The sequence below is a fragment of the Chroicocephalus ridibundus genome, chromosome 8 (genome assembly GCF_963924245.1).
Source record: "Chroicocephalus ridibundus chromosome 8, bChrRid1.1, whole genome shotgun sequence".
In the NCBI taxonomy this organism is placed as follows: domain Eukaryota; kingdom Metazoa; phylum Chordata; class Aves; order Charadriiformes; family Laridae; genus Chroicocephalus; species Chroicocephalus ridibundus.
In genome coordinates, this window is record NC_086291.1 from 5,213,570 (window position 1) to 5,238,273 (window position 24,704).

Consider the following 24,704-nt stretch of genomic DNA (forward strand, 5'->3'; position numbering starts at 1 on the left):
TGTTGCAAGGGAAGAAAGTTTCTAATATATCCAAAGTGTATTTCATATATGGCTTCGTGGTTCGTTTCAACATTCTGACTTGCACTTGGAAGCAAATCGGATTCACTGCATTAAAAGACTGATCAGAATAGCCCATTATGGGTTTGGAAAAGCTGGGCTATCTAGTAGTGCTTTTAAATCTACTATTCATGGGAAAGGGTGGGAGAAACCTTGGAATAAATGTATTTTAAGTGTCTGCCACTGATGTTATTTTCTGATAAGCTGACCTTCATGGTAAGAAATGATGGAAGATTGGCAGTCCTTGGCTTCCTCTTGGACTGAAACAAATAGCACCAAGATAGAGGTTGCTGCATTTGAAATGTATTTGACAAGAAAGTTGATGAAGAGTTTTATTATTTTTTTTTAGTTCTGTACCCCAGCACTGTGAAAAACATGCTTCCCTGTGCAGGGAGAAACAGCCTTTCGATAACTAGTAGCATGTAAGAATGAAGGATCAAATCCGCTGTTCCTTGGGCTGGATTTACCAGGTTGCATCTTCGCTGACCCTGTTGACTCTGGAGCAAGAAAACATAACCGGCTGCCAGCAGTTCACTTCCATTGCTTTAAAAGCTACTGCCCCCAGCCGAGACGCACTGACTGATTGCGTGTGTCCTTCTAGTCCTCTGCAAAGCCAGGTGAAACAGCTCAGCTTAACCTGCCACTGGGCTGAAGTCTGTTTTACTGCACGTTGTGGTAGACGAGGAGCATGAGTACCACTGCCGCTTCGATTGCTTCCTCTGGACGAGGCAGTAACTTACACTGCTCTAACCGTAGCTCGTGCCTTGAGGCAGGTCTCTGCCTAGACCCATAACTGTTATGGACATGATTCTGGTCTTCAAACCCTCCTCTGCGTGATCCACAGTAAAGGAAGACGGCCGAGTATAATCACCTACGTGTGTACATAGCCAAATTACTCCTTTAATTGTGTTAGGACAACCCATCTTTTGAGTTCAGTAAATGCTCTGCCCCGGCACATTTTGATATGGACTGCTGATTAGCCCACAATACATATTTCACTTTACCGCCAACAGGACCTTAACCTCACTTAAAAAGAATAATGACAAAACAGCCCAATTATCTGTTCCCAGAGAAAAAGTCCATTACCGAGGGGGAACCAAAATTACCCTTTCTGTTCAAACAGCCCAGTTCTCTATTACATTTGCATTAAAAAAGGGTCTGCGATTAGGTTACCTTTGTGTTAGTCACTGTACTAACAGGTAATAAGAAATAGGTCCTGGCCCAAAGAGGTTACGGTGTAAATTAGACAGAAGTGGAGAGAAAGGCAGTGGCTTTTTTTCTTTTCCTAAGGGGAAATGAGGCACAGAATGTGTCACATAGCAGAAGTGCACAGTTAACTGTGAATGAGCTAAAGAAGTCCAGATACATGTATTGTACTGCCAAAAGGTGAGGCACGTAGTGATCTGGTTAGTTTGCATCTGGAATCAGGACTCTGGGACGCTCGAGCGATGTGCACTCATAACCCTGAGGGACAGGGAACTACTGGAGCGAGTCCAGCGAAGGGCAACCAAGATGATTATGGGACTGGAGCACCTCCCTTATGAGGAAAGGCTGAAAGAGCCGGGACTCTTTAGCCTGGAGAAGAGAAGGTTGAGGGGGGACCTGATTAATGTTTACAAGTATCTAAAGGGTGGGTTTAAGGAGGACGGAGCCAGGCTCTTTTCAATGGTTCCCAGCGACAGGACAAGGGGCAATGGGCACAAGCTAGAACATAGGAAGTTCCGTTCAAATGCACGGAAAAACTTCTTTACGGTGAGGGTGACAGAGCACTGGAACAGGCTGCCCAGGGAGGGTGTGGAGTCCCCTTCTCTGGAGATTTTCAAGACCCGCCTGGATGCAGCCCTGAGGGATGTGTTTTAGGCAATCCTGCTCTAGCAGGGGAGTTGGACTAGATGATCTCTAGAGGTCCCTTCCAACTCTGAAGATTCCGTGATTCCGTGATAAGCACCCACTTGAAGGTTGCTTGAGTTTCTATGTGGAGGCAGCATTTTAAAAAATCATTAAAGCAGATTGTGGGACCTGCAGTGTTTCTTCTATCTCTTTCTCCCTTACTGGGAAGCACAGAGGCCCGAAGCCTTGGGGCCCCTGGTCTTGCGTTAGGTACCCCTGCATCGCTGTCCCCTGCGCAGAGGGACGTATGTGCCAGGTAGGACTGCCCAAGGCCGTGGGCGGTGGAAGTCCTGATTCCGGAGGAAACCAGCAAATGAGCCACTGGGAAACAAGAGCATTGAAGGTTAAAACATCTCAGTGTCAATAAATCAATATTTTCCCCTGAAAATCTGTTTTGTCAGAAATTTGCTGATGAACGGTGCTAAAAGCCAAGCTCTGTCGCTGCTCATCAAGGGAAGTTCCTAAGGGGAAGGCAGTGAAGTGAAGGAAGAAGCCAAGGATGGCTTTGGCCTCTCAGCTGTCTCCTGCTCCCCCTGCCAGGGCCCTCTCTGGGTCCCCTCGCGTCGGGCTAAAACAGCAGCACTGATTCTTTCTTTCTTTCTTTTTTCTCCCCCACCCACCCTCTTTTCTCTCCCCTTTTCTCCCCTTGCTGTGTTCTGGTTGAATTTCCGTGCCTTACATCGGCTTTGTATTGCTGGGAGGATAATACAGCCCCGAAGTAATCACTCATTTCAACACCTCCGTATCTTTGTCTACAGTTTGAGGTCATTTTTCTGACCTGCAAGAATGAATTCTGAATCTTCAGTGAATCTCACTTTTTACTTAAAATACAGTTGTTGGTCACATCTTTTCTTTTTGACTATCTTCTTTCCCTCGGAAAACCCACAGGTAGAATCCTGACTTCTATGAATTTATTGGCAAAGAGGCCAACAGCTCACCTTGCGTGTTTGGTAAAAGACCTTTCACAACTGCTACAGGAAGAATTGCCCTTAAACAAGAGCTCTGAAGAGTCTGGAGCCCAGCCAAATGGGGAAACAAGGTTGTTATTGACATGATTTTAATCATGATAGACAATTAGCAAGGCTTAATTATATTGAGAAAGAAAATCAGAGCAAGTGGCAGTAATGAATTTTCCTAGTAAATCTCTTGTGCTTCAAAATAAAGCTAGCTGACCTATAAATACAATGAAACGAGAAGAGGCGTTTGCCAGTACGGCTTAGCTGCGTGCTGCTCGCTGCTTGCTCTGTGAGTGCGGCTTCTATGAGTCCCTTCTTAAATATCTTTCTCGCACGCAGTAATAATCCTAGGAACAGTGTTGCATTTTAGCCATTTAGATGGCATCCAGTGTCAATAAGCGGCAAGAGGAGGCTTTTTTTTTTTTTTCTGCAGCTGAACTTGGTAGTATTAGAAGTTAATAGGCTTATGGAACCTAGGATTTTTAAAATACTGCCGTTAGCTAAAATAAATATTATTTAGAACTTAGTAAGTGGGTTATTTTTTAATATTGTGAAAGTCTTGAATATTTCCAGAGGAATTTCTGGCTAATATAAAAATACTAAATTGAGTACTAGCAGCCTTCAAAGATTTCAGAGAGGATTTCTCATGTTGGTGTTAGTAGCCTATAGGTCTGGTACTTGGTGCAGAGTGAAAACATCTGGCTTAAATCAAGAGTGCTATTTAAATCATTAAACCGTTTAACGGTGCCATTATAATGGAGCTTATAAAACAAAGAAGCTTCTGGTGAAAGCAAAGAACCTCCTGCCAGTAGTTTTATGTCAGATGTCTTTAAATGAAAGCTGTGCTTTATGGAGGTGTGAACGGTTCTTTCTCTGACTTGTTTTAAAGCCCAGGAGACCAAAATGCATCTCACTGGCCAAAGGTAGCCAGGTGAGGCCCACTTCTCATGAGTGGTGCTGTGACCCTCAAGTGACCTGGAGAAAGTCAAACCTGCTCATCTAGAGTTTCACGATGGCAGATGACTGAGGAACGGAGCTCATCTCCGCTCGTTGCACCACGCTACGAAAGCTGGAGGCTTCTGGTCCAGAGCTTTATTTGAGTCCGGGTAGTGTGACTGCATCTCCTGTAAGGAGCCATCTGTTCCATGGGTGGCAGTGCTGTGTTAGAGTTGTAAGCCGTATCCCTTCGCTCCACTTGCACAAACGAGGGTTGCTATTTTGCAAGTATTTACATATGTGCAGAGCTGTGATTTCAGTGGGATTAATCGAACGAGCGAAGTTCAGTGGGGTGCGTTCGCAGCATCTACGCCCCAAGCTCGCTTTCTTCTGCTCTCTCATTTGTGAATCGCGCTTCTCCTGACTGAAAGATGAGGTGGGATGTCTGTCACTGCCATGCTAATTTCCACTGCTCTGCATCCTCCTCAGCAGTTTGCAACACAGCTGGGTGTATAGAAGAGGGGTGCGCTGGTCCCAACTGGCATCCAGCATGAACACGCCTGACCTGGGATCACACTTCCCCGTGTTTTGGGAATTCCCTTTGTGTTGGGGTCCCCAGGGAGGCTACCGAGTGCTCAACTTGGTTGAAACCAGAGAAGCGGCAGGAAAAGTACGTTTTTATTTTTCTGGCAGTCGTGAGGATGTGCTGGGTTGCTTTACGGCTCCAAATTGCCTTTTCTGTTAAACTGAGATACGGATCTCCATGGCAAGTCACCTGCGATAAGGTCGGCACAAATTTAGATTGAACTCGGATATTCAAAACCGAGCAATTTCACAGCTGGGGCTTTACTGTGGAACTCTTCTCAATTTAGCTTTTTTAGCCTCATCTCCAGACTGTCTAAGCAGGTGGGAGTGAAGGTCTGCTCATGCTGCCCATCCTAACAGAGATCCTAATTTTGACTGGCAAGTCGTATTTCCCCAAACAGAGGAGAAAACCGGAGAGAGCGACTCTTTCCAAACCATTTCCGAAACCCAATTAACTCGCTGGAATAGTCTCTAACTAGTGTTGTTAGACACTCCAGCGCCTAAGCAAGGATACAGAGCAGGATTCTTGTTTTTGTGGAAAGGCTGCTATGTGAGTAGTGACAAACAAGTTCTTGCCTGTGGAAAAATCTTTTACAACTGAAAGAAAAATGTTTTAGCATTTCAAATAGCTAATGCTCTGAGATCAAGTGAAGTTCTTTGCTTTAGGAAGTGAAATGAATCTGTTTGACGGGATATTTTATTAATCGGTTTTAAGTTTCAGCAGTTTAGTTTTACATTTCCATTAATATTGTAGTATCATAGGAATTTGAGATAATATTGTTGGGATTATTACATGCAAGCCACTAATGGCAGAGAAGATGTAAAAATTCATTACCATCATTGAATTTTAGAGGGAAGTTAAGTCCACCTAGTTATGTGTGATTTGCGCGTAGAACTGTACAAGCTGAAACAGCTCAAAGCCTTTCATCTGCATTTTGTTGTGTTACTGAGCCAGCAGGATTTCAGTCGTGACAGCGTTCGGGCAGCTTCTGCTCTCTCTTACACCGCCGTAAATCCTGCGGAGCTACCTAAGATCCACAATGGACTGGAAGCTAATTTGTCATACGCGGCATATTACAAATATTTTCCATCCGTAGTTAAGAACACAGAGAAAATGAACAAAGTCCCACTCTTACTATTTGCTTAAGGCAAAATCATGCAGTTTATAGACGGATAGGTTGATGGGGAAAAAGGGGCAGCTTGCGTTGCTATCGTTTTCGCAGTCCCTGTTCCAGGGTCGAATTTCTGGAACCAACATTAATGCTGTAGTTACGAAAGAAAGAAAGAACGAGGGAAATACATATACAGCTCTTTACATCTTCTTTAGCTGGACTGTTAGAGCTTCATTGACTTCTGTGAAGCTATGCCACTATTTCACCAGCTGAACAAATACCCATCAGGGTGTACTAAAAGCACACGAATATCTGGGATAGTACCTCATAAAGTCATCATTTGCTCTGGTTGCTGAATTTAGTCCCTCAGAATTAAGTTATTGCATGGGCACCGATTCTCTGTGTTAAGTTTCCGTAGCGGTGCAAAGCTGGATTCTATAATCGCGAGGAAAACATTTACTCGCTGGGATGCGTGCGCCCTGGTCCTGCCATTGTGCAATTGGTGAAGTGGATTTTTCCTCTCTAGCTCCAATGATAGGAGCAACTGAAAGTAAGATCTTTGTATATCCTGTCTTTTAACTGCTCGACTGATGGATCGGTGGTGAGTGCCTGCCTCCAGCTGACTTTGGGGAGCGGGAAAAATTTTCATGGAACGCAGTATGGCTTTTGAAAAGGAGGTGAAGGAGGGGGAAAGATTTTGTTTGTTTTTGTAGTAAGAAGTACCCTAAAATATTTGTGACCTTTTTTTTGGAGATTCTAGCCCTTTGTGCTTTGGAATACACGCTTAAGAGCTAGTCACTGATTTTGAATGCCTAAATCAACCTTTTTATTGGCTTCTTGTCTACAAAATGAGATAACGTGTTCTCTTCTATGGAGGTTAATAAACACTTGTGGAAGGCTTGTATTCCATAATGCCGAGTGCCTGGAACAGTCTATAAAGAAATGAGCAATCTCTCTCTTCAGAGAGGGTTTTGAATGGCGTGCGGTAACTACAGTGTGGATTACGCGGCGGCCAGGCAGATGAAGTACTCCTGCATAGCTGCTTGCTGCATGAACAGCCCTCACGGCCTCTCCTGCCGTAGCCAGCCTGCAACCAAGAAATGAAAAAGCTGTATCGAGTGGCGGCATGGAACAGGGCTGAACTGAAATTGTGCGGGAAAGACGTTCCCGAAGGTGTGGGTTCTAATGCAGTGTGAGAGCTGCAGCTCTGGGTCCGGCCTGACCCTGTATTTCCCTTCTGTCTTTTGGCTTCTCTGTGGACAAGAGACTATTCCAAGCGTTATCGTGAGGTTTTGTTTCCTTTTCCTAGTTGCTGTGTGGGAGACCAAAGAGCGAGGGAATGCACGTAGAGTTGTTTACTAACCTGGATTTATGGAAGCGCACATAGGAGGAAAAGCACTCTGCTACTTACGTATGTTTAAATTAACCCAGATTCCTGTAGCAGAGCCAAATGGAAGAAGTGGGTGATCCAATGTGGAGCTGTGCCAGCAGACGGGCATGGACGGCACCGCTGGGTGATGGAGAAAGGACCGACGTGCGTGCAGCAACGTCACTCAGCTTCTCTCAGAATCGCGTAGTCAAGGCGAAGGTGACAGAAGTGTTTCTACAAGTTTCTAGTAGTAGATTTTGTGCAAAGCATTGCTCCAGTCTGCGTTGAATGGTCTTACTTTCAGTAAATCTCTCGTTTGAGGGCAGAAGGCAAACTTCTGCTTGTATCTGTAGTAGTTCAGGAAATTAATGCAAAAGCATCCTTGCATTTAAAGGCGGATCAATGGTGGGTGAAAGCAATGGGACGTTTGTTCTTTTATTCAGTTTTTGTCAATGGCTAGTAACTCTAATTCAGATGGAAGAAACTTACTGTGAAATACCATACCTGTAAGTGCCAGGCTCCTGTCAGCTTATGGTTAGCAGCTCAGGTTTTCCATTTTTAGGAAAGAAAAGAACCATAGCAAACCTAAGACCAGTAGCAAATCCATATTATCCTACTCTGCTTTAATGTTTAGCAAGGGCTGGGGAAAAGGGGTCCATGGGTTAATTACGCATTGCACAAAAAAGGAATTGCCTTTTAACATATTTTTTTTCTGAATTCCACAGAAATTATTAAATTAATGGCTATATGCCTGTGTTGTATCATTCATTTCCTGCCCTCTCGTATCCTCTCTAAACTAAACAGGCTCGATAATACAAGCTCAGCCTTTTGAGAATGCCGTTTGTGCCACTAACCACATAAAACAAGTGTTTGCTGCCCCGGCAGTCGCAGGGCAGATGTGCCACTAAGTATTGTCACCTCCTCGGAGCCGTTTTGGGTCAGACCTCACCTCTGGATGGCTTGTGGTGGCTCGTGTCAGCGCCTGGCCGGAGCTCTGGCCGCTGTGTCCCTCTGCACGGTGCAGACGTGCCTTTCACTCGCCTCTACGGATGCGTTTCCCCATCGTGCTCCGTCTGGTCTGTCAAAATAAACCTGAGTTACTACAAGCTGTAACGGCGGACGGTGTGGGCATTACCCCCGTGGGCCGCAGCTCCTGGCACGATGCGCCTGCCGGCCCGCAAGCTGTAAAACCGGGCAGCCTTATTTTTAGCGTATTCCCAGCCCGACTTATCAGTGAAGCACTTTGAGGTAACGACTTCAGCGCGTTTGATGATTGTTCATTTTGAAAGATGTCATTTTAAGAATTTCTGGAAGTTTCAAAACTGCCCCGTGGGAGATCTTTTCCATGCCAAAATGTCATTTCAGATTCTAAACTACATCCTCCCTCATACTTTCACTTTATAAATGTTTCACAGCACCTGCATTTTTTATCATTGCACTTTTATGTGACCTATGAGTTCTTTGTAGCTAACCTACAAGGCCCGTCTGAGGGAAATAATTAATATATTTTTTTAAATTGGCTTTTTTCCTCTGTCAGAAGATAAAACCACCACGCAATTATTTCTTCCTTGTGCACAGATATTTGTATTAATATTTTAACAAATGCAGTGTTTATAGTGTCACTCATAGGTCTCGTGTTAAAATGAAATAAAATGTGTCCTGGAAAGCGAATGCTTAGTTTCATCCCTAATAGTCGTTGGAGTCAGGCCTTACTTCTTCAGTAGTAGATCAATCTCATGGTATTTTCTGCAAGTCATCAAACTTCATTCTCAGGCTGTAATTACGTGTGAAATCCTGCCTGATCGCTTTGCCGGCAACACTACCACTCCGTGCACAAAGCTAACATAAAAATAAACTGAGCTAATATTTGCGTTGCTATCCTGCGCGCGACGAGCACCACTGAAACATTAATGGTGTCTCCCTTCAACGAGCCCGTCATGAAGGGGAAGGCTGGTGAATACTTTAAAGGTTCCTGCAAAGGCTGGTAGCATGGGGAGGTGAACGTCAAGTGGAGACGTGCAGCTCTAAAAATGGAAATGTTTATTAATAACAGCACAAAAAGCGATGCGCAGCCTGCGTAACGACCAGGAATCAGCAGCTCTTTTCCATTCGCAGCCCTGGGAAGGCCCGTGAGATGGTGGCGTGGGTGGGGAGAAGCACCCCCAGGGAAGCCTGGTGGGCACCTAACTGGGAGCAGGGGTTTTCAGCTGTCCTCCTACAGCCCGTGTGGAAGGGGACGCGGCCACGGGCCTGCGGATTTGTTCCGTTGCTTTTGATCTCTTCTGTTTAAAGCCCATCCACTTTGTAAGAATAAATATTCATTGAGCTAAAGGGGAGGGGAACGAGAGACTGAATACTTGGACCTGAATTAGGGAGGGCATGAACTTAAACCTGGATTTCTTTTATCTCGGTCTCTTTCATGGATTTTGATCAGAAAATTCATCCTGTATCTCTAAAATCGTTGCAGAAATGTTTTAGGTAAACGGATTTCTACCCAACCTCCCACAAATGCAATGTTTTTAATGAACTAGGTTGTGCTGCTTATTGTGAACAGTTAAAAACTAGTAGGCAGGGCAAGCCTGAGGGAAATTTGCTCATTAGTGTGTCAGTCACACAAGGATCATAAGGATGTACATCCTCCCGTTTTCAGTGGGGGTGTCAGTACTACACAGCTGAAAAGTTAAACCTGCTCCTTCCACCTGTTTGGATTTTGCGTTTTGGAGTATTATTTTTTTTCCACCACGAATAACTTTTCTGGGATTTCTTGGTCCCCCGAGTCCTGCATTGGATTTTCCCTTTCTTATGCACAATCATAGTTGTGCATAAGATGGTATAATAAGATCTGATGGTTAGATCTTTTCTTACAGCTACAAAGTCATGAACTCCGGGGTAGTATTTCCACCTCACAGCAAGCTTCAATAGAGCAATGGTAATGCCTCTGGCAGCCTTGGGCTGCTGTGTTAGGAGGAACAGTGCTGATTTAAGCTCTACAGTTAACATTATTTTTAAGGACTCAAGACATAGGAAAACCTCTGAGAATAACCGGTCGCTTCTGTGTTCTCCCCACAGAGCTGATACCGGGTATCAGGTGCCACAGCAAACCCTTATAAGCAGTACTGGCTAAAATGGTTCAGAGGTGTCCTAAACAGCAAACAGCTAATCGCTTAAAATCAAAGATAAACCCTGGGAGATATTTCGCCATAATTTAAATGTCGGGAGGAAGAGACTCCGGTCTCAGAGGTAAATAGGTCCTGTGGAAAATATGTTATTTCTACGCTGAATACGTTATTTTTGCGATGCTAATGGAAACTAAAATCCTGTAATGCCACCCCTCCTTACGTTTCCTTTTGTTGCTTGCTGATGAAGACGTGTGACCCTTCCCACCACACCCCACACCTCCATTTCCCCGGCTCCGCTCTCACAAAGATGTTTTCGTAAACAGGCACGCCAATAGATTTCCAATGGTGAAGAAGGTTAATGAGCAATTGGCACTGATTGCCCTTTTCCAGGCCTGGGAAGCCAGGGAGTCCCCTGGGGATCAGGGACACCTCCCCAGTTGTCCTCCCTGGGGACTTGAGGGGTCACTGGTCAAATGGGAAGAGATTGCAAGCGGTGCGACTCCCTACTCCACTGTTTTCTGGACCACGCTGGCAAATGCTGTAGCTTGAGAAGGAATTAATTGCAAAAACTAGTCACCCTAGAGTTCCTTATTAGGAAAACAAACGTTGTGGTTATAACAAGCTTTTTAACTAAGTCAAGGAAATGAAGAAATGTGTCCGTGAATACCTCGAAGTAGGCTCCCAGGCAGTAGTGAAGCGGCCGATAGTAACACCAGCAAGGTATAATGTTATTTCCAACAGCTTGCAAGACTTTTCGTAAGCTTGTAGCAAGAGCACTGACTGGAAAATGATAAAACTGTCTTCATGACGTCCCTCCACGAAGCACCAGTCTGGAATAACACAAGACAACAGGGCTTGTTCTGAAGTCAATAAGCAGTTTTGTTTAAGTTTAAAAAATGGCTTTTTAAGCTGTGAACAAATTTTGCATGAGACAAGCGCTGAGGAACATGACCATTACTATTTCTGCTTAAAGATTAATTTAATTTGCATTCGGTTTGAAATGAAAACATTGAGTTAATATACATTTAGAACGTACTGTTACTAGGAACCAGCTCAGAGCCAGGCTTTTCTGATTTTGTAGAAAGTGTTTGGAATCTAATTAAGAAATAATAAAAAAAACCCCACAAAACAAGATCTCCAGAGGGAGATGGTCAATGACAATAGACAAAATTTCGGACACAGGTTCCTCCTGACCTATTTTTATTTAGTATCTAATAGGACAATTGGGTCTTGAAGCCACAACTTCTGTACTATGTCATAGTGTGTGGGTTACATGTTCAGAACTCCTCAATGCAAACGTTTTGAAAGCACGTGCTTAGGTGAAGAAAGTTACCCCAGAACCTCTGCCTTTGAGTTTATAGCAATTATTTGAGAATGCCAAGCTGTGTGAAGACTTCCTTTCCAAATACTTACGCCTTTAAAGGGATATAGAACATCTGAAGTGATGATTAATATGTACAAAATTACATAACTCCAGCACTATGGATAAGACTTGACACAGAGTCTGCATTCATTAAGAGAAAATAAATAACTATTGTAAAAAGTCCTGTAAAGAAATCCTTTTTCCCTTGATCTTTTAATGGAGACATAAATTAATAATCCCTGTTAAAATGTACACACATGTAGGGAGCTATTATTCAGAAGTCTTGATAGCTTTTATCATGATTTTTGAAAGTCTTTTAAATACATTCCATTCTTTATGAGCCATAAGCATCTCTTGTCCTGAGGAGAAACCTAAAAAGACAACGGTGATTGCGTGTTCTGGAAAGATTCAGAGGGAAAGGCTGAGAAAAGAATAGTATGATTGTACTTTTTGCCACTGCTGCAAGTAACGCACAGTGTATTTTCAAAAAGGGGGGAAAAAGAAGTTTTGGCAGGCTTCACTAGAATAAGTAATTTAAAAGCTATCACAGAACTATCTTACCAAAAGGACCGGTTTTAATTATCCTCCTGGGATAAAGTAATATAAACAAGCAAACAGTTTGGTCAGATTGGGCGGATTCTTACAGGGTTGGTTCTGTTGTGAGATGATCCAGCGGGAACTCATTTTCCTGCAGTGTAAGTTATGTTTATTGTACATTATCCCCATGCTGTATCATGTACCTCATATATTTTGCTTTATGGGACAAATCAGATAACAGTTTAAGGCTGAGTGGTAGCTGACTATATATATTCCCAACTAGTTAAAGTGCTGGTTGTCAATGGGCATCTTTCACGTGAAAGGCAATTTCAAGGGGATGAGATTCTATCTAACAGAAGTACCTCAAGTACATTTTTATACTTGCTCACACGCAGTATTTATTTCACAGCTATCTATGCAGAAGATAGATGAGAAAGGCACAATTACTGAAAATCCCTCAACCTGCTTGTGTCGTGTAATTCTTTTGGGCTCCAAGACAAGTTTCAAACGCTCGTCCCTTACACAAACGTGATAAAAATGTTCTTATTTTTTCATAAAAGCAGTTTTGTCTATTCTTCAATTTCCTGTTGCTGGAGAGGATGTCATGGTGCATGCGCAAATATTTGTTTATATTTGATACACCACAAGCAGTGTGACAGTTACCCATTTTTGCTAGCTCAATTCCAGCAAAGAAATAATAATAGATTTTGGTTACTTTATGACTTTGAAGTTTAAAATAATTCATCGAAAGTCAGAAATGTGAATTGGATATCCGTACAGCTTTTCTGTACATGTTTAATTGAACGTTGAGAAACCAACAAATGTATTTACAGAATAAAAAGGTTGTCTTATAAAGAGAAAATTGGCTGAAAGAAATCATCTTTGATCTGCATCTGTGGTGGCGTAGAAAATGTGAGGTTGTGGTGTTATGAGAGTGATGTTGTTTACTCTGTTATATGGATATAAAATCATATCGATCGTATTAACGTCTGCGTTTAAAATGTTATCCCTCCTGGCTGTTGATACATGTAATATCTTTCCTTCTTTAATTTTCTATTCTTTATATAAAGGGATGAAAATGGGGCAGTGCCTATTCCGGTTCAACTGTCTGGAGACCCTTCTGTGTGGATTTTGCGTGCCTTCCAGAATAATAATAGTAACAAACTTTCAACCAAATCTGTAAGGGCAAGATACTTTATAATTATTAACTGCACATTCCTTTCAAGTTTCTCGGTGTGCTTTACCAACACTACCTCCTCAAAGCTTATGGTGTGTCTCGAGGTGGCTGGAAATACTCCCATATCCAGCAGAATATTTAATAGAGACAGAAGACCATACGAGAGATAGCTATAAAGATTTTTAGGTACTTAATTCGTAGTGATTTAGGTAACGTTAAACACTTTTAAAAGTTAGGCCCTACCATATTTTCCCAGGGTCCTCTGTAGGGTGAGGGATACAGCCTACATCTTCTATGGGGACTTTGTTTATAATTTCCTATGGACCCTTTGTGCAGTGGAAGAAAAATTCACTGCAGCGAGAGCACAACTAGGATGCTCTGGCCTGGAAACTGGTTGTCAAAAACAAGGCTGTTTCAAAGCTGCCCGTGTATTGAAAAAAAGAGGCAATGAATTGAATACGTGACATTCTCCTCTGTTTCTTTGGAAAAAGATCTTGAGGTATAGTAACATAAACAATATCTTTTCTTTTTCCTACTGTTTTAAGGCGATAGATACACTGGTCCATGAGCAGTATTTTACCACATGTATATCCAATACTGCAGAAATGTTTTCCTCCGAAGCCTTTTCTATAACCCCTGCTACTCTGCATTCTGTAATTGTAGGGATCCATAGCATACTGCTTTTTACCAGCTGACCTTTGCTTTTCACTGACATTTGCAAAATGTGACTAAATGAAACCAGACTAAATAGATGTTAACAGCAAAATCTTTTTGCTGCTCTTCTTTCTGTTAAAAAAAAAAAAAAAAATCTATTTTCTGAAACTGCAGAATGTGAGGAATAATGCGAAAGTTCAGATATTTGCTGTTACCACACTACATCCCAGTGTAATTAAAGGCATTGACCACTTGCTTATTTTTATGTGCTGATTTACACAAATCTATTCAAAGTAATGAGAAGCCCAGCTGGTACAAATCGTTACCAAATGCCTTTCCTAGCCACCTTTAGCTGGAGAACATTTGTTCCGTGTTAACTGAGAACAAACTGTTTCAAATCATGCTGGAGTCTCTCCGAAGTATTAGACACCAGTTTATCAACTGTTTTGAAAGGAAAAATTAATTTACGTGCTTTTCTACCCCAGATGTGTGTTCTGACAGGCTGTGGTAATGGCGGGTCTCAGTGCAGAGCCCCAGCTTTTGGGTGGAGGGGACCTTGCTGGGTAAAGCAACCTTGGCAGCAAAAGCTGCTCAACAACCTATTTATTAGTATCTGTACTCCTCCCCTGCTGTTATATTAATATAATGAATTGTTCACAGGTGCTTCAAATGAGGTTTAGATGATCGCTGGGAGCTTTGTTACTCAAACAAGCCAAATTGAAAGGAGCAGATGCAACAGTCCCCTAGCAAAAGTACAAAGTATGACTTAATGAAGGTCATTTTCCACATTTTGGCCTTAGTGACCCTAAGAACAATCAGACCGTCATTATTTCACTGTTTCTAGACAGAAAGGTGATTCCTTCTTGCCCACTTGCCTTGATTTTTTTTTTTTCTTAAGTTGTCTTTATTACATCATTGGGAGCTCTTAATTGCATTTAATCCTACTCCCTTTTAACTAAAATGAGATAGTTCCCACATGATCGTTGTTAAACCGTGCTCTAAGTCATGTTTGAGCTTTAACGCTCTTTTGTGTGGCAATGTTTAAATCACAATGAGTATTCAAACACTAGGCCAGGTGAATAGACAGTCAAATGGACATTCTCAGCTGGAGATGCAGACCAGGGGAAAGAGAGGAGTCAAGAGGTCGTGACAGATACATGGCCTGAAGGCTTCCTACTGTCCAAAGCTTGTGGTTTTCTTCTCTTTCCTTATTTTGGGGCAAATACAGAGAAACTAACAAACTGCCAGAAAGGTCTGTGTGTGCAATTAGCTTTGTAAATGTTGATTTACTGGTCTACAAGGTCTCTTCAAAGGCTACGCACAGCATGAAAGAGCTGCAGCCCCTGGAAGACGATGTCTGTGTCACAGACGCGTGGTTCTGAAGTGAAGGTGTCAACCGAGTTATGCCCCCTCACTTATGTTCTATACCGCCTTTCCTTATTATGGAAACAGAGACGAGGATGTTTTCTTACCAGCCTTTTTAGCTGTGTTTAGCTTATGCGTTTTTGAGATAAGGCCTTTCTCTTGCTTTATGTCTTACACTGCTCATCGTAAAGGGATTCTGGTCTCAGCTGAAGCCTGTAGGGGCTATAATAATTGCAATAAATGTAAAGGCTGCTGCACCCAAAGAGCCACTTAATTCCCCCCTCCCTACAAATGGAAAAGAGAAGAGGCTCTTTTCCTTCTCATTTTTTAGATGTTTAAAGGGAATGCACTAAGGTCACAATGTGCATCAAAGGCCTATCTTTGCATCGCTTGACTATCCACTTGGCAAGCTCTCTAACGCGTGTGCTTTGATAGTTCGGTGACAGATATCACCGAGGAGAAAGGACAGCATTTTAACCTTGAGTACACATTGCAGGAGAAAATTGCACAGGGACAGAAAAACCGTGTACAACTCCTGTGCAATGAGCCGAAGAAAAGTGTCTTCATTGGGCTTTTCATCTAGAGAGGGTTTTGGAAGGAGCTGCCAAATGCCGTTGTTTTGTAAGAGGGGGTTTCCAGTGTGTTCACACTAGCTGCAAGTGGTCAGTGATGGAATTACCAACAGGACACCATTCCTGCCAGCAAATGTTACTGATGACAGTGAAATTATACTGTAAACACAGGCACGGTACTCTTTGTTCTTCCCAAAAGAGACATCAGTTTTTTTCTTTCTCCAACAGTGTACATCCTTCTTTGCTCCAGCAGGACGTAGTGTATTCAAGATTAGATACAGCCTAAGTCTTGGGTGGGTTTTAGAGTGAAAGATGTGTGTTTGGATGCTTTTCTGTCTTGTGCCTTGCTAGACTTTGTTTATAGAAGTTTACACTGGACTCCTGGGGTAGGTGTCTCTTTCATGCTTATTGGACTCTAAGGCAGAGTCCACAGAGTGGAGCACAGAGGTAATTGTTGAATTCAACCATGAAAACTGCTATTACTTGGTTTCTCTGTGACATCTGTTATATCCTGTTGCGCGTGTAATGAGAGGTAGATTTTGTTTCATTTTAAAATCTGCTGGTGAGCTTGAATAGTATCTAAAATAGTTGATGGCTCATCAAAACACATACAAAACCCATGCTTCAGTTTTGCTCAATGCAAAATCATGTTCTGAAGGTGTTGCAAATTAGTGTTCTATAGAGAGACGGATTCCATTTCCAGACTATGTTAGAGGCAAAGCAGTGAGTAGGTATGTCAGGCAGACTAATCCCTCGTGGATTAGAAAAGGAAGGTGTTAATCGAATAGGAAAAGTGGGAAGGTGGATTTATGGCTACCTGGATACAAACGTTAGCAACTTCTAGTTTCGTTTACAGGTAGTGTTTAATTTCAGCAGACTTTCCCGTGAACTCTACTTTCTCCAATCCAAGTCATGCTCGTGTCTTCATGGGAGATTACATACCAAGCACAAATGTAGACAGTGACGTGCAGGACTGGAACATGCATTGCGGCAGATCTGAAGTTAACGTCAGGGCATGAGGCTGAGGAAGCTGGACGCATCCATTTTCTCATCCGGTATGACCCCTTGCATATGTGTTCCTGCTCACACTCCTGTAGCCATGAGTTTTACAGTGTTCTGTCTTCCTCATCAGCAGGCCAGATGGATCTAGTCTTGCTTACCACCCACTCCCGTGCTGTATTATTTATTGGCATTTGTCAGTCCCAAGCACTTATATTTCAACAGAAAGTAACTATTCAGTTGAATGCTATGGTGTTTTTGTAATCCGTTATCCATTTAATCAAATTTGTCTTCTGTTCCTCACTAAAGGTCATGTCTGTGGTGTATTTAAAGCCCAGAGTGAACATGCTTGCATGTTCAAAAGCCTTGTTTTTCAAACAACGTGGATTTTTCCCTGCTCTGAAAGCTGACAAACATCTTGGTGTTCTTGTTGAAATTTATTTTTATGTTGAGGAAACAAACTTCATTGTAAAGGGAGATACACTTAGGCAGATGTTGATGGGGAATGAAGGAATCAGAAAGGAATGGGTTATTCAGTTTAACAATAACTTGGATTTCTTTTTATTCTGTACGTAACCTTGATTCCATGTAACTTCTTTGGCTACTGCTGCTGCTGTTTTTGTCAGCTTTGCTAGAGGTTGGCATACAGATTCAGTCTTTGATGCACAATATACGTGAAAGTAGGTCTTCCAAAAGTTGCAGTAGTGTGTGCTAAGCATCAGAAACTGGAACTTGGCCCTCATATTGCGTTGAAGGGGTGCCATTGTATTCTCTAGTTTCTTGAGTGTTATCCTGATTTGGAGAAACACCACCTTAGCCAGAGGAACCCCGTATCTGAAAAACTGTCATCTCATCTATGTATATGCTGCATAATCTCAAACTCAGCCTTAAGCATGTGACAACCATCACTCTGTTAAAAATCCCTTTTGTTAACCGTCTTTGAAATTAGCCTGTTTTTGTGGCAGCGGATGAGGACTCCAAAACTGGCCTGTTTAGGTTCTGTCTTGGTTCTGTCATAACTTCTGACTAAATATGAATAAGAAAGACAGGAAGAAAAAGTTACATAGACATTTAGGAACTCAACTGTACCATTGAGCAGTTTTCTAATATAAATAAATGGTATGCATTTGAGATGTTTTGTTAAACCTCTGTGTTTTGTCTCAGGCTAATGTCATAATCTCTTTCAAGTGAAGGATTGTCTTTTTAGATAAACAGCAAAACCCCTTTAGAAATGAAGCCCTGATTTAGTTGACACCTACAAATTTATTACAAAATAAAAATACTTCAAACATCCTTCATTTAAATTGTTATTTGAAGATTTATATTATTGCACTGAGTTGCTATGGTGGCACTTGCAATTTACATTTCTGCCTGGAAAGCTTACAGAGAAAAAAATATGAATGCCAAACGTCAGAAAGTAATGATTTGTCAAGTTTTGAAACGTACTACAGAAATATCAACTTAGGCAAATATGTGCGGATGAACTCTGGCATGCTGCCTAGAGCTGAGGGTTCCAGACTTGGGCGAACCTTCACTGTGCAGAGGGCCTGGGGATTGGGAGCTCCAGGGTGCTTGGCATCCCAGGAGCTAGTTCTACTCGTACTTTAACTTCATGCTGTGTTGTAGGGGTCCCAGAAGGGCAGAGATCTTGTATTTGAACTGGAGGTGTTAGCCCTTGCAGTTGTTTACTGTTGAGCCACATACGTGGAAGTCGTGAGTTCATAAGCAAGTGAAGCATCCTCATGTAATTCCTCGGTCCTTGGCCACAAGGTACTCCACAACCTGAAGGGTGGACGAGCTTTGGGGATGGTCCCGTCAGTGTCAGGTCCATCACGAAGGAGCGGTGGCAAAACAGTCAATAATCAGCGTCTGTTAAAGAGGGATTGTATCTGGGCTTGTAAACACTGAGGTTGGGTCTGAAATGGCAAAAGGAAACATCTGTGCTTTGGTACCCATGAGCTAGACTGAGAGGCTGAGCACTCGGAAACATAACGAGAGGGTAAAAGGAAAGCTCGGAAACGTAGACAGTAAAGGCAAAGAAATGTAGAAGTTACTATTTAAACAGTAGATTCTTAAAATGTAGTATTATTAAAAGGAAAATGATTAAAAATTGATTTCATACTTTCAAAGATCGTTTTGCACAGCAGTGGGCTCAACTGACTTGAAAGTGGGCTAAAGCAAGTTTCAAAGAAAAGCGTTGGGAACCTTTTCTAGTGCCTAACAGAAATAACGCATTAAATCTGACTTGAAAATGCCTTGTTCAGCTAGTGCTCGTAATACCATGCTGAGGGCGTTTTTCAGGATGAGTCTGAGGTTAAGAAAAACACCTATTGAATAACTAGTGCCACTTACTTCAGCACTTGAGTTTTCCTCAGAGGTCTTCCGTCCAATTACTGACCAGATCCAGTGATATTTAACTTATCAGATCTGACAAGAGCTGAACCCAAGGTAGAATGACTGCTTAAACATTTATTTGTGTCAATGACACGTTTAAAACTCTCTGCTCTGTCTAAATATTTAAAGGAAAATATAAAGAGGAAAATGTAATGTGACACAAGAGGAAATGAAAAACAACCTTACTCGTTGAGGACATTCACTGCACACAATTGCTGTCTTCTGAATACCTGTTATTTTGGCAGAAATTGAGGGGAATGAAGTCCTAAATATCATGTTTGTCTGTCTCTTTTTAACAAAAATGATTTTTACAATGGCAAGTGGATCTTTTGCTGTCAAAATCACAGAATAGGACAACAGCCAGGATCTTTAGGAACCTCTGAATCTGAAGCTCTTGATTGTAAAGCTTACATCTGAAAATGAAGAAATAATGAAGATAAATATATACTTAGTAAAAAGAAGTTGCAGTGTTGTCCAGATCGGAGAGCTTAAATGTGTTGACTGCTTGTTAAAGTAGACTACATCTTAAGAACAAGCTGCAATAAGCTTTCTGCGTGGAGAAGCAGAGTACAAAACAAAATCTCCAAAACCCCTTTTACTGGGTAACTCAGAATAAAGCCAAATTTCAAAATTCTCCGTAGAGCAGATCTATATTTTCCATGGGTAGATGATAGATTTTTCTACAGTAAATGTACATTTTTCATAGTAGATATCCTTTGTTGTCAGTTTACGTGTATTTAAACTACTGTGAGCACTTTCCAAAGTAATACAGAACATGTGGGCTTCCAGTATATAAGGGATGCTGAAAATTTTCTTCATCAGTGAACTTTTCCTAGAAAGGAGCTTATTAAATTCAGAGATTTCTCTATGTGGATCATCAGTGATGTCTGGGGGGGATGAGAGAACAATGGAACTCGGAATGCGTGCATATATCATGCTCTTAGCAACACGTTCTCTGTTGGAACCTGACACTTATGTTTGCAAAAGCAAACCCACTCTAAATTAGTTTGCAGTTAATTGGCTGTGAAGGGAAATGCACCTTGCCAAAAAGGATTTGAAATATGAAGCAGTTTGGATTTGTGAAGAAGTTGATGGCTGTACTTGAAGAATCACAGGCTCTTTCCTGGGCATCTGGGAAATAATGTGGTTCATAATCTCCAGTGCTTTCACAAATTCCGTTATTTGGCAAGAGGGGCATCTACTTGCTGTCATCTACTTGAAGATTGATTTTAGAGGGGCAGTCGTAGAATGTATGTTGGAGCTGTTCGTTTGCAGTTGAGGAAAGAGATTTCATTAGTTCAGTAGTGTTTTGAATATGCGACGGAGAATAACAGGAGCTAAGAGACACAATAAGATCTTTCTTTCTGTTTTTCCTCCTGTGACTCAAAATGGAATGAATGGTCACGTGTGTAACAGTGGTTAGTGTTTAGGTACGTCCTTCCATGTCTCTGTGGTCTTTCCAAATATTAGTGGAGAAAGTCTCATAGTGGGCCGGTGAAACAGGTGTGGTAGAGATGGATATAAAAAAAGGACAGGTTGACTCATCCAAGGTCACACAACCAGTCAGTGACAGAGCTGGGATTTGAACCAAGCTCCTGAATCCTTTTTGCATGTCTGACTACAAGATCGTGCAGTCTTTGCTGAGATCCATGAAAGGAAGAGTTCCTTCTGTGACCAAGCCGTAGAACAGTAGGAGCTCCATCTTCAGCAACCAGTGATGAGTCTCTGGAACTTTCAAGACTTAATTTCATTGTTAGTATTTCCATGTGCTGGCTTTTAATAGATGTACTTGACTTTCCAGGATAATACATGTTTCACCAGATTGCACTGTGTGGTTGAGAATTATCATAACCTCTTCCTCATGTGCCACGGCCAGAAGATAAGAGGGGCTTCCCATTTTCCATGAAGGATCATCACAATTTTTCTATATAGATCTTTTTGACAAGCAAGAGTAGTGTTCAGGAAGATACTCTGTTCAGTCACATATCAACTGAGTAGGTATAAGTAGGTAAGAAAATAACCATAATAGATCTTTAGTGAAATGAGAGCACTGGGTTTCTTCCCCTTTGAGAGAACAGAGGATGAATGTAAATCGTGATTAATTCTGCTGAATGGCTAAGGAGCTAACTGTGTGGCTACAATGGTAAGAGATGGGCTACCATAGCTACTAATAATGCAGCAGGTATTATTTTCAGTCAGTATCTAATTGCCTTAGAGGAACTTATTAAACTGAAGCCACTATTGTGTGAGGAACTATTCACGTAGAGTATCTCCAGAGTGATCAAGATGATCCTGCTGTGGGCTACAATAGAGATCAGTAAATGGGAAGAGTGGTTTTGTGAGGAAGCTGACATTTTGAGAGCTCAATTGGTCTGAGCATTGTTCTGTATTTTAGTAAGATGTTAATAGCAGAAATAACGTCTGATTCTCTTTTCAAATATTTGAATACCCACTCCAGAAATCACCCTTGAATTCAGCGTAACAAGTGTCTCACTTCTAGATTCTTTGAAAGCACCACCTAAAGCTCCTTCTAAAGCTTCTTCTCGAACATCTCTCAAAATTTCTCTGTAACATTGTTTGGTTGCCGTTTGTGATCACCACAGCTTGAGGTATGAATTAGTTTAATGAAAAGAGGACCTATATTCCATCCCAGAGAATGTCCAGTTCTCATTAATACTAATGGATGCTACACATTTGCGCTGATAATAACCTTACAGGTTTTATGGCCTAGTGATTTACCACTTATGCAAGATGTTACTAGTTTTACGGAGTGGGTGCTATCTTAGCATTTCATGTGAGAAACACACAGGCTTGCAGCTGGACAAACCCCAGTGGATTCAATAAAAGAAAACTTTCTTCTCCTTGGCCAATAGAATGCTAAAAATTTGCATCACCAGAGGAGATTTTAGGAGTGGAGGCTCTGGAGATACGTCTTTCAGCAAAGGGTCCTCATTTGGATCTGCTCTGAAAGGAAACCAGGCCCATGCTCAGCTTGTTTGCCTAACCAGGGTGAGCTGATGCTGATTAACTTGCCTATGAGGTGAAAGCGGGAAGTTTTTTGGGTACCCTTTTCTTAGGGAGTCGGAAAACTTGACTGTGAATTATCAGTGAATTCACTTTCAATAATTATTCTGCGAATTATCTCTTATTTCCAGGTAAGCTTTTTTGCTCGGTGGGGTACTTCTTACAGCGGTTTGCTAGCAACTGCAGTTCTTATTGTAAATGGAGTAGTATAACAAATTACTTAAAATCCAGGTGTGAAGGTATCAGTAGCGGATATTTTAATGTTATTTTGAGGCAATTCTTTCAAGAACGTATGCAGTGCTCTTGGTTGTAACATTGAATTCATCCCTCTCAATAAACGTGTACCAGAACACTTAAATGGTTATGGTCATTGTCCTGTTAGCTCAAATCTAATTAAGAACTACAAAGATGATGCTACTTTCCCTTCAGCTCTTTTAGCAAGGACTAAGGGACTCAGTGCTGCAGAGGTGACTATTCGACACATTGGAAAAACAGTTTAGAGAACTACTTTTTTGGGTTCCTACCTGCAGCTCCTCCAGCTGGTCGGTGGGTGGTGGAAGTGCCATCTTTGGCCTAAAGTTCGTAATATATAACTCTTAATGGCTTATCACTTAATCTGTGATGGTACGGTACATCACCAGAAAGGAGAATATAGCAATGTTGAGTTTAAATAAGCTTTACAGGTAAAGACAAAAGAAGGCTATGCCGATCGTCACCCCACATTTCCTGCCCCTTTGCGTCTTGGTCGTGTTTTTCACTAGAGAGGAGGAACCGTGGCCATATATACGTTCTCACGTGAGAATTTGTGTTGCAAAGTAATAGCCTAAAAAATATTTTACATTAAAACAGAGCAGATTGCTTATGGCAACTCTTGCATAATGAAGGAACACAATGAAGAACCGCAGTTCATACTGCTCTTCAGGTCTGTTCTATTTTCATAGTTTTTTTTAAAAGTAGAAAATTGCATAGTATAATTACAAGTTCATTTGCATTCATATTACAAGCTGTGAGCTCGTACAGTCTTTTATATTTAAAAAATATTGTTAGCAAGTGTGACTTGCATCCATAAATTTCAGAAACGGGAATGAAGTTGACACTTACTCAAAGTCCCTCTTCTTCTTAGTCAACAGCCAGCACCCTTCTTGTAAAGTGCAGGACCTCAGTGAGGCTGGCGACATGGTAAATGCAATTTCATTTTATAGTGTAATGGGCAAGAGTGTAGAGCAGTTTTTTATTTACTCTTTCCCCAACAAAAATATACGCCTTTTGGGAACTGAGGATCAGCAATGTTTTATTGGACTTAATACTTCTAGACGAGCATAGCCACAACTCATCTAGAGGATGCTGTCTATCCTTTCCGAATGGAAAGCTGACTTCTCTTACTTTATTTTTTCTTAAGTTCTTTGTCTTCCTGAGATGGCAAAGTTCTCACCAATAGGAAATACTGCTGCAGTTAAGTTTACTACTAGGATTTGATTTTTTTAATCCACATTAGAATAATTTGGTTCAATTGATAATCCTGCCGTTCATTTCTGCAATAAATGGAATTGAAGGAACAGGTCTGTAGTGAAAGTCTCCATTCCACCAACTGCTTCCATAAATGTGGTTATGACTTTTGAAGTGCATTTTTGTTACATCGTAAAGGTTGTTAGATGACTTTATGCTTAGTACCTAATGTGCTATGAAAAGAAGAACAGAGGAAGATGAAGCTGAAAATATTTGAGAATGTTATTGGATCTCTGCGCGCCCTTTAAGTCAATCTGTTTGCTCAGCCTTTCCCTCTGCTCTTGGATGGGCACTCCCTGCCCTGTTAGGCATGTTGCCACATTGGTTCAGATCTCCTGCCTGTCAGCTGGAGGGGAAATAACCTGTAGACATCTTTCTACCTTGTGAGCATCTTGGTGATCACTCCTTGACTGTCATCTCGAAGAGTGCACATCAGCAGTTAGATATTTGCGTGCCCGGCATAACGTCTCGCTCGTAATTTCTGATCAGATCAGATACTCGGTAATGGTTTGAACCCTCTTCTCTGTCAGCCAAAGGAGACGCTGCCACTCAGACCCGGGAAGTGAATCAGATCTGCCTGGAGCCTGCAAAAAGCTTTTCTTTTAGTCATTTACCTCAGTTAGCTAGAGCAGAGCTGCTTTTATGCCTTGATTGGAGATAATACCAGTGAAATAGCAATAACCTCGCGAATGGACTTCTCTTGTGTATGTAAATCCTTTCAGGAAGTGCATGACAGCCTCTGTTTTCTATGGGGCTCCGTTTGTAAAGAAGCTGTTATCACAGAATAAGTTTAATGGGTCGTGAATTTTGTGTTGAAAGGCGAGTCTCTCCATGACTTCTGATCTGCCTGCAATAGACCTATTGGCTCGGCAGCAAGTGCATTAGGCTAAATATGCTTCCTCCATTGACTCTGAAGGTAACAGCCCTAAATGCCTCATTAAATTTTCATGGGTGACTGCGAGAAGCCATGAGAAAAACACCACGCTGGTAACGGTGTGACGGCGGGGCCCCCCGTGTATCCCCCCCCCCCATCCCCGGTGTGTGCCACACGGGCCGTGGGCCACCAGCCCCCGAGCGGGTCGGGGTGGT

The 24,704-nt window shown here is 41.9% G+C and overlaps 1 protein-coding gene across 3 annotated transcripts in view; it reads left to right on the top strand.

Moving 5' to 3' along the window:
* The window catches only part of DAB1 (DAB adaptor protein 1), a 478,733-nt gene that overhangs the window by 284,085 nt on the left and 169,944 nt on the right, over positions 1-24,704 (top strand). The gene's annotated exons all lie outside the window — the stretch shown is intronic.